We start from the raw sequence: 9,293 nt of genomic DNA, 5'->3' as shown, positions 1-9,293 counted from the left end.
CTTGAGGTATCTCAGGGATCTCATGATGAGAAGGGTCTCTTATTTGCTCCATCCTTTTCTTAGTGATGGGCTTATCCTCATCAATGGGGATGTCTCCTTCTATGTCCACTCCAACTGAATAACAGAGGTGACAAATAAGATGAGGAAAGGCTAACCTAGCCAAGGTAGAGGACTTGTCCGCCACCTTATAAAGTTCTTGGGCTATAACCTCATGAACTTCTACTTCTTCTCCAATCATGATGCTATGAATCATGATGGCCCGGTCTAGAGTAACTTCGGACCGGTTGCTAGTGGGAATGATTGAGCGTTGGATAAACTCCAACCATCATCTAGCCACGGGCTTGAGGTCATGCCTTCTCAATTGAACCGGCTTCCCTCTTGAATCTCTCTTCCATTGGGCGCCCTCTTCACAAATGTCAGTGAGGACTTGGTCCAACCTTTGATCAAAGTTGACCCTTCTTGTGTAAGGATGTTCATCTCCTTGCATCATGGGCAAGTTGAATGCTAACCTTACATTTTCCGGACTAAAATCCAAGTATTTCCCCCGAACCATAGTAAGCCAATTCTTTGGATCCGGGTTCACACTTTGATCATGGTTCTTGGTGATCCATGCATTGGCATAGAACTCTTGAACCATCAAGATTCCGACTTGTTGAATGGGGTTGGTGAGAACTTCCCAACCTCTTCTTCGGATCTCATGTCGGATCTCCGGATATTCACTCTTTTTGAGTGAAAAAGGGACCTCGGGGATCACCTTCTTCAAGGCCACTACTTCATAGAAGTGGTCTTGATGCACCCTTGAGATGAATCTCTCCATCTCCCATGACTCGAAGGTGGAAGCTTTTGCCTTCCCTTTCCTCTTTCTAGAGGTTTCTCCGGCCTTGGATGCCATAAATGGTTATGGAAAAACAAAAAGCAATACTTTTACCACACCAAACTTAAAAGGTTTGCTCGTCCTCGAGCAAAAGAAGAAAGAAGAGAGTAGAAGAAGAAGAAATGAGGAAGAAGGGAATGGCTTTGTGTTCGGCCAAAGAGGGGGAGAAGTGATGTTTAGGTTGTGTGAAAATGAAGGGGTGAAGAAGGGTATATATAGGGGAGGGGGGCTCATGGTTCGGTCATGTATGGGTGGGTTTGGGAGGGAAAGTGGTTTGAATTTGAAGGGTGAGGTAGGTGGGGTTTTATGAAGGATGGATGTGAGTGGTGAAGAGAAAGATGGGATTTGATAGGTGAAGGGTTTTTGGGGAAGAGGTGTTGAGGTGATTGGTGAATGGGTGAAGAAGAGAGAGAATTGTGGGGTTGGTGGGGATCCTGTAGGGTCCACAGATCCTGTGGTGTCAAGGAAAAGTCATCCCTGCACCAAATGGCATGCAAAATCACGTTTTGAGCCAATTCTGGCGTTAAACGCCGGGCTGGTGCCCATTTCTGGCGTTTAACGCCAGGTTCTTGCCCTTTTCTGGCGTTTAACGCCAGTCTGGTGCCCCTTTCTGGCGTTAAACGCCCAGAATGGTGCCAGACTGGGCGTTAAACGCCCACCTGCTAGCCTTACTGGCGTTTAAACGCCAGTAAGTTCTTCCTCCAGGGTGTGCTATTTTTCTTTCTGTTTTTCATTCTATTTTTGCTTTTTCAATTGATTTTGTGACTTCTTATGATCATCAACCTACAAAAAACATAAAATAACAAAAGGAAATAGATAAAATATAACATTGGGTTGCCTCCCAACAAGCGCTTCTTTAATGTCAGTAGCTTGACAGAGGGCTCTCATGGAGCCTCACAAATGATCAGAGCAATGTTGGAACCTCCCAACACCAAACTTAGAGTTTGAATGTGGGGGTTCAACACCAAACTTAGAGTTTGGTTGTGGCCTCCCAACACCAAACTTAGAGTTTGACTGTGGGGGCTCTGTTTGACTCTGATTTGAGGGAAGCTTTTCATGCTTCCTCTCCATGGTGAAAGAAGGATATCCCTGAGCCTTAAACACAAAGGATTCTTCATTCACTTGAATGATCAGTTCACCTCTATCAACATCAATCACAGCCTTTGCTGTGGCTAGGAAGGGTCTGCCAAGGATGATGGATTCATCCATGCACTTCCCAGTCTCTAGGACTATGAAATCAGTAGGGATGTAGTGGTCTTCAATCTTCACCAAAACATCCTCTACAAGTCCATGAGCTTGTTTTCTTGAGTTGTCTGCCATCTCTAGTGAGATTCTTGCAGCTTGCACCTCAAAGATCCCTAGCTTCTCCATTACAGAGAGAGGCATGAGGTTTACACTTGACCCTAAGTCACACAGAGCCTTCTTGAAGGTCATGGTGCCTATGGTACAAGGTATTGAAAACTTCCCAGGGTCTTGTCTCTTTTGAGGTAATTTCTGCCTAGACAAGTCATCCAGTTCTTTGGTGAGCAAAGGGGGTTCATCCTCCCAAGTCTCATTTCCAAATAACTTGTCATTTAGCTTCATGATTGCTCCAAGGTATTTGGCAACTTGCTCTTCAGTGACATACTCATCCTCTTCAGAGGAAGAATACTCATCAGAGCTTATGAAGGGCAGAAGTAAGTCCAATAGAATCTCTATGGTCTCATTTTGAGCCTCAGATTCCCATGGTTCCTCATTGGGGAACTCAGTGGAGGTTAGTGCACGTCCATTGAGGTCTTCCTCAGTGGCGTTCACTTCCTCTCCTTCCTCTCCAAATTAGGCCATGTTGATGGCCTTGCACTCTCCTTTTGGATTTTCTTCTGTGTTGCTTGGAAGAGTACTTGGAGGGAGTTCAGTAACTTTCTTGCTCAGCTGTCCCACTTGTGCCTCCAAATTTCTAATGGAGGACCTTGTTTCAGTCATGAAACTTTGAGTGGTTTTGATTAGATCAGAGACCAAGGTTGCTAAGTCAGAGGGGTTCTGCTTAGAATTCTCTGTCTGTTGCTGAGAAGATGATGGAAAAGGCTTGCTATTGCTAAACCTGTTTCTTCCACCATTATTGTTGTTGAAACCTTGTTGAGGTCTCTCTTGATTCTTCCATGAGAAATTTGGATGATTTCTCCATGAAGAATTATAGGTGTTTCCATAGGGTTCTCCTAGGTAATTCACCTCTTCCATTGAAGGGTTCTCAGGATCATAAGCTTCTTCTTTAGATGAAGCATCCTTAGTACTGCCAGGTGCATTTTGCATTCCAAACAGACTTTGAGAGATCAAATTGACTTGTTGAGTCAATATTTTATTCTGAGCCAATATGGCATTCAGAGTATCAATCTCAAGAACTCCTTCCTTCTGATTTGTCCCATTATTCACAGGATTCCTTTCAGAAGTGTACATGAATTGGTTATTTGCAACCATTTCAATTAGCTCTTGAGCTTCTGTAGGTGTCTTCTTCAGATGAAGAGATCCTCCAGCAGAGCCATCCAAAGACATCTTGGATAGTTCAGAGAGACCATCATAGAAAATACCTATGATGCTCCATTCAGAAAGCATATCAGATGGACACTTTCTGATCAATTGTTTGTATCTTTCCCAAGCTTCATAGAGGGATTCTCCATCCTTCTGTCTGAAGGTTTGGACTTCCACTCTAAGCTTACTCAATTTTTGAGGTGGAAAGAACTTTGCCAAGAAGGCATTGACTAGCTTTTCCCATGAGTCCAGGCTTTCTTTAGGTTGTGAGTCCAACCATGTCCTAGCTCTGTCTCTTACAGCAAAAGGGAATAGCATAAGTCTGTAGACCTCAGGGTCAACCCCATTAGTCTTGACAGTGTCACAGATTTGCAAGAATTCAGCTAAGAACTGATGAGGATCTTCCAATGGAAGTCCATGGAACTTGCAATTCTGTTGCATTAGGGAAACTAATTGAGGCTTAAGCTCAAAGTTGTTTGCTCCAATGGCAGGGATAGAGATGCTTCACCCATAGAAGTCGGGAGTAGGTGCAGTAAAGTCACCCAGCACCTTCCTTGCATTGTTGTTGTTTTCGGCTGCCATGGGTTCTTTTTCCTTGAAGATTTCTGTTAGGTCCTCTACAGAGAGTTGTGCCTTAGCTTCTCTTAGCTTTCGCTTCAAGGTCCTTTCAGGTTCAGGGTCAGCTTCAACTAGAATGCCTTTGTCTCTGCTCCTGCTCATATGAAAGAGAAGAGAACAAGAAAATATGGAATCCTCTATGTCACAGTATAGAGATTCCTTGAGGTGTCAGAAGAACAGAAAAATAGAAGAAAGAGGTAGAAGAATTCGAACTTAATCAGATAGAGTTTGAATTGTGCATTGAGAAGGAGTGGTACTCCATAAATAGAAGGATGTGAGAAGAGGGGAAGAGAATTTTCGAAAATTAATTAAAAAGATTTTAAAAACATTTTGAAAAATTGATTGATAATTTTCGAAAACTAAAAGTGGAAAAGGAATCAAGTGATTTTTGAAAAAGATTTTGAAATTAGAAATCAAAAAGATATTATTGAAAACTAATTTGAACAAGATGTGATAAAAAAGATATGATTAAAAAGATATGATTTGAAAACAATTTTAAAAAGATTTGATTTTAAAAATTAATGACTTGCCTAACAAGAAAAGATATGATTCAAACATTAAACCTCTCTCAACAGAAAAGGCAACATACTTGAAATGTTTAATCAAATCATTAATTGTTAGCAAGTATCTTTGAAAAAGGAAAGAAATTGATTTTGAAAACATTTGATTGAAAAGATATGATTTGAAAAGGATTTGATTTTGAAAAACTTTGAAAACTTGAAAAATCTGAATTAAAAACAGAATCTTCCCTCTTGTGCCATCCTGGCGTTAAACACCCAGAATGGTGCACATTCTGGCGTTTAACGCCTAATGCACTACCTTTTTGGGCGTTAAACGCCCAACCAGGTACCCTGGCTGGCGTTTAAACGCCAGTCTGTCCTTCTTCACTGGGCGTTTTGAACGCCCAGCTTTTTCTGTGTAATTCCTCTGCTGCATGTTCTGAATCTTCAGTTCCCTGTACTATTGACTTGAAAATAGAACCAAGATCAAATAAACAATGCATGCAAGACACCAAACTTAAAATTTGACACTAGACTCAAACAAGAAACATAAAATATTTTTTTGGTTTTTATGGTTTTGTAAATTTTTTTTGTGCTTTTTCGAAAATTATATGAAAATAGAAAATAAAGGTTTCAGAATTCTTAATTTGAATTCCAGGAATCATTGCAATGCTAGTCTAAGACTCCGGTCCAGGAATTAGACATGGCTTCACAGCCAACCAAGCTTTCAAAGAAAGCTTCGGTCCAAAACACTAGACATGGCCAATGGCCAGCCAAGCCTTAGCAGATCATTGCTCCAATAGCAAGATTGATAGAAATCAACAAGCTCTTGTGATGATAGGTTGAAACCTCGGTCCAATGAGATTAGACGTGGCTTCTCAACCAGCCAGATTTCAGCAGATCATCATGAAACACTAGAATTCATTCTTAAGAACTCTGAAGAAAAATACCTAATCTAAGCAACAAGATGAACCGTCAGTTGTCCATACACAAAACAATCCCCGGCAACGGCGCCAAAAACTTGGTGCACGAAATTGTGATCACTACAACTCAAATAATCCCTAGTAATGGCTCCAAAGACTTGGTGCTCAATACCATGGCATAAACACAACTCCGCACAACTAACCAGCAAGTGCACTGGGTCGTCCAAGTAATAAACCTTACGCGAGTAAGGGTCGATCCCACGGAGATTGTTGGTATGAAGCAAGCTATGGTCACCTTGTAAATCTTAGTCAGGCAGACTCAAATGGGTATAGATGATGAATGGATAAAACATAAAGATAAAGATAGAGATACTTATATATATCATTGGTGAGAGCTTCAGATAAGCGTATGAAGATGCTTTCCCTTCCGTCTCTCTGCTTTCTTACTGTCTTCATCCAATCCTTCTTACTCCTTTCCATGGCAAGCTTATGCAAGGGTTTCACCGTTGTCAGTGGCTACCTCCCATCCTCTCAGTGGAAATGTTCAACGCACCCTGTCACGGCACGGCTATCCATCTGTCGGTTCTCGATCAGGCCGGAATAGAATCCAGTGATTCTTTTGCGTCTGTCACTAACGCCCCGCCCTCAGGAGTTTGAAGCACGTCACAGTCATTCAATCATTGAATCCTACTCAGAATACCACAGACAAGGTTAGACCTTCCGGATTCTCTTGAATGCCGCCATCAGTTCTTGCCTATACCACGAAGACTCTGATCTCACGGAATGGCTGGCTCGTTTGTCAGGCGAGCACTCGGTTGTCAGGCGATCAACCATGCATCATGTATCAGGAATCCAAGAGATATTCACCCAATCTAAGGTAGAACGGAGGTGGTTGTCAGTCACACGTTCATAGGTGAGAATGATGATGAGTGTCACGGATCATCACATTCATCAAGTTGAAGAACAAGTGATATCTTGGACAAAGAATGAGCGGAATTGAATAGAAGAACAATAGTAATTGCATTAATACTCGAGGTACAGCAGAGCTCCACACCTTAATCTATGGTGTGTAGAAACTCCACCGTTGAAAATACATAAGAACAAGGTCTAGGCATGGCCGTGAGGCCAGCCCCCAGTGATCAAAAGATTCAAAGATCTCAAGATGTTCAAATACAATAGTAAAAGGTCCTACTTATAGAAAACTAGTAGCCTAGGGTGTACAGAGATGAGTAAATGACATAAAAATCCACTTCCGGGCCCACTTGGTGTGTGCTTGGGCTGAGCAATGAAGCATTTTCGTGTAGAGACTCTTCTTGGAGTTAAACGCAAGCTTTTATGCCAGTTTGGGCGTTTAACTCCCATTTTGGTGCCAGTTCCGGCGTTTAACGCTGGGAATTCTGAGGGTGATTTTGAACGCCGGTTTGGGCCATCAAATCTTGGGCAAAGTATGGACTATCATATATTTCTGGAAAGCCCAGGATGTCTACTTTCCATCGCCGTTGAGAACGCGCCAATTGGGTTTCTGTAGCTCCAGAAAATCCACTTCGAGTGCAGGGAGGTCAGAATCCAACAGCATCTGCAGTCCTTTTCAGTCTCTGGATCAGATTTTTGCTCAGGTCCCTCAATTTCAGCCAGAAAATACCTGAAATCACAAAAAAACACACAAACTCATAGTAAAGTCCAGAAAAGTGAATTTTAGCTAAAAACTAATAAAAATATACTAAGAACTCAACTAAAACTACTAGAAACATACTAAAAACAATGCCAAAAAGCGTACAAATTATCCGCTCATCACACGTCATAACTCGGAGTTCAACTCCAAGAGAAGCCTCAGCTCGTGGATTGATCAAGCTCAGTCCAAACATACACCAAGTGGGCCCTGGAAGTGGATTTATGCATCAATTACTTACTCATGTAAACCCTAGGAGCTAGTTTATTATAAATAGAACATTTAACTATTGTATTAAGTGTCTTTGATGATTCGGTCTTGTGACCACATGGGGGCTGGCCATTCGGCCATGCCTGAACCTTTTACTTATGTATTTTCAACGGTGGAGTTTCTGCACACCATAGATTAAGGGTGTGGAGCTCTGCTGTACCTCAAGTATTAATGCAATTCTATTTTCTTTTATTCAAATCTCTCTTATTCTTATTCCAAGATATTCATTCGCACCCAAGAACATGATGAATGTGATGATTATATGACCCTCATTATCATTCTCACTAATGAACGCGCGTGATTGACAACCACTTCCGTTCTACATGCAACAGAGCTTGAATGTGTATTTCTTAGATTCCCCAACAGAATCTTCGTGGTATAAGCTAGATAGATGGCGGCATTTATGAGGATCCGGAAAGTCTCACCTTGTCTGTGGTATTCCGAGTAGGATCCTGGGAATCCGAAAAGTCTAACCTTGTCTGTGGTATTCCGAGTAGGATTCCGGTAATGAATGACTGTGACGTGCTTCAGACTCGCAAGTGCTGGGCGTTAGTGACAGACGCAAAAGAATCAAGGGATTCTATTCCAGTAGGCGCGGGAACCAACCAGTGATTAGCCGTGCTGTGACAGAGCGCGTGAGCGTAGTTTTCACTGCGAGGATGGGATGTAGCCTTCGGCCAGGTGATGCCTCCAGACGATTAGCCGTGCGAGTGACAGCCGTAGAGGACCATTTTCCCGAGAGGATTGAAAGTAGCCATCGTCGAACGGTGAACCCCTATACACAGCTTGCCATGGAAAGGAGTAAGAAGGATTGAGTTGAAGCAGTAGGAAAGTAGGCGTCCTTGAGCCATACAGTATCTCCATTCGCTTATCTGAAATTCCCACCAATGAATCTGCATAAGTATTCTATCCCTTTTATTATTTCTATTTTATTATTAATTTTCGAAACCATAAACAAATTTAATCTGCCTAACTGAGATTTACAAGGTGACCATAGCTTGCTTCATACCAACAATCTCTGTGGGATCGACCCTTACTCACGTAAGGTTTATTACTTGGACGACCCAGTACACTTGCTGGTTAGTTGAACGGAGTTGTGAGAACAACCGATGCCATAATAATGATTTCATACAAGTACAAAAGAACATGGATCACAATTTCGTCCACCAAGTTTTTGGCGCCGTTGCCGGGGATTGTTCGAGTATGGACAATTGACGGTTCATCTTGTTGCTCAAATTAGGTAATTTTCTTTTCAAAAATCTTTTTCAAAAATTTTTCTTTTATTTTTCATTTTTCCAAAAATATTTTCGAAAAAAATAATAAAAATACAAAAAAAAATCATAAAATCATAAAAACCAAAAATATTTTGTGTTTCTTGTTTGAGTCTTGAGTCAATTTTTAAGTTTGGTGTCAATTGCATGCTTTAAAAATTTTTTCTTGCATTTTTTTGAAAATTCATGCATTCATGGTGTTCTTCATGATCTTCAAGTTGTTCTTGATAAGTCCTCTTGTTTGATCTTGATGTTTTCTTGTTTTGTGTTGTTTGTTGTTTTTCATATGCATTTTTTGTTTGTTAGAGTCCATGCATTAAAGATTTCTAAGTTTGGTGTCTTGCATGTTTTCTTTGCATTAAAAATTTTTTCAAAATTATGTTCTTGATGTTCATCATGATCTTCAAAGTGTTCTTGGTGTTCATCTTGACATTCAAAGTGTTCTTGCATGCATCTTGTGTTTTGATCCAAAATTTTCATGTTTTGGGTCATGTTTGTGTTTTTCTCTCTCATAAATTAAAAATTCAAAAATCAAAAAAATATCTTTTCCTTATTTCCCTCCAAATTTTCGAAATTTTCGGTTGACTTGGTCAAAATCTTTTTTAAATTAGTTGTTTCTTACAAGTCAAGTCAAAATTTTAATTTTAAAAATCTTATCTTTTC

At 40.9% G+C, this 9,293-nt stretch overlaps 1 non-coding gene across 1 annotated transcript; it reads left to right on the top strand.

The window, feature by feature from the left end:
• The first annotated feature begins 3,457 nt into the window (after nt 1-3,457).
• Nucleotides 3,458-3,565, top strand: LOC130970960 (small nucleolar RNA R71). Its single transcript, XR_009082202.1, has one exon. It is a non-coding gene; the product is annotated as a small nucleolar RNA R71 (small nucleolar RNA).
• The last annotated feature ends 5,728 nt before the right edge of the window (nt 3,566-9,293 follow it).

This window comes from Arachis stenosperma, chromosome 3 (assembly GCF_014773155.1).
Source record: "Arachis stenosperma cultivar V10309 chromosome 3, arast.V10309.gnm1.PFL2, whole genome shotgun sequence".
In the NCBI taxonomy this organism is placed as follows: domain Eukaryota; kingdom Viridiplantae; phylum Streptophyta; class Magnoliopsida; order Fabales; family Fabaceae; genus Arachis; species Arachis stenosperma.
This window is presented reverse-complemented; position numbering and strand designations above follow the sequence as displayed.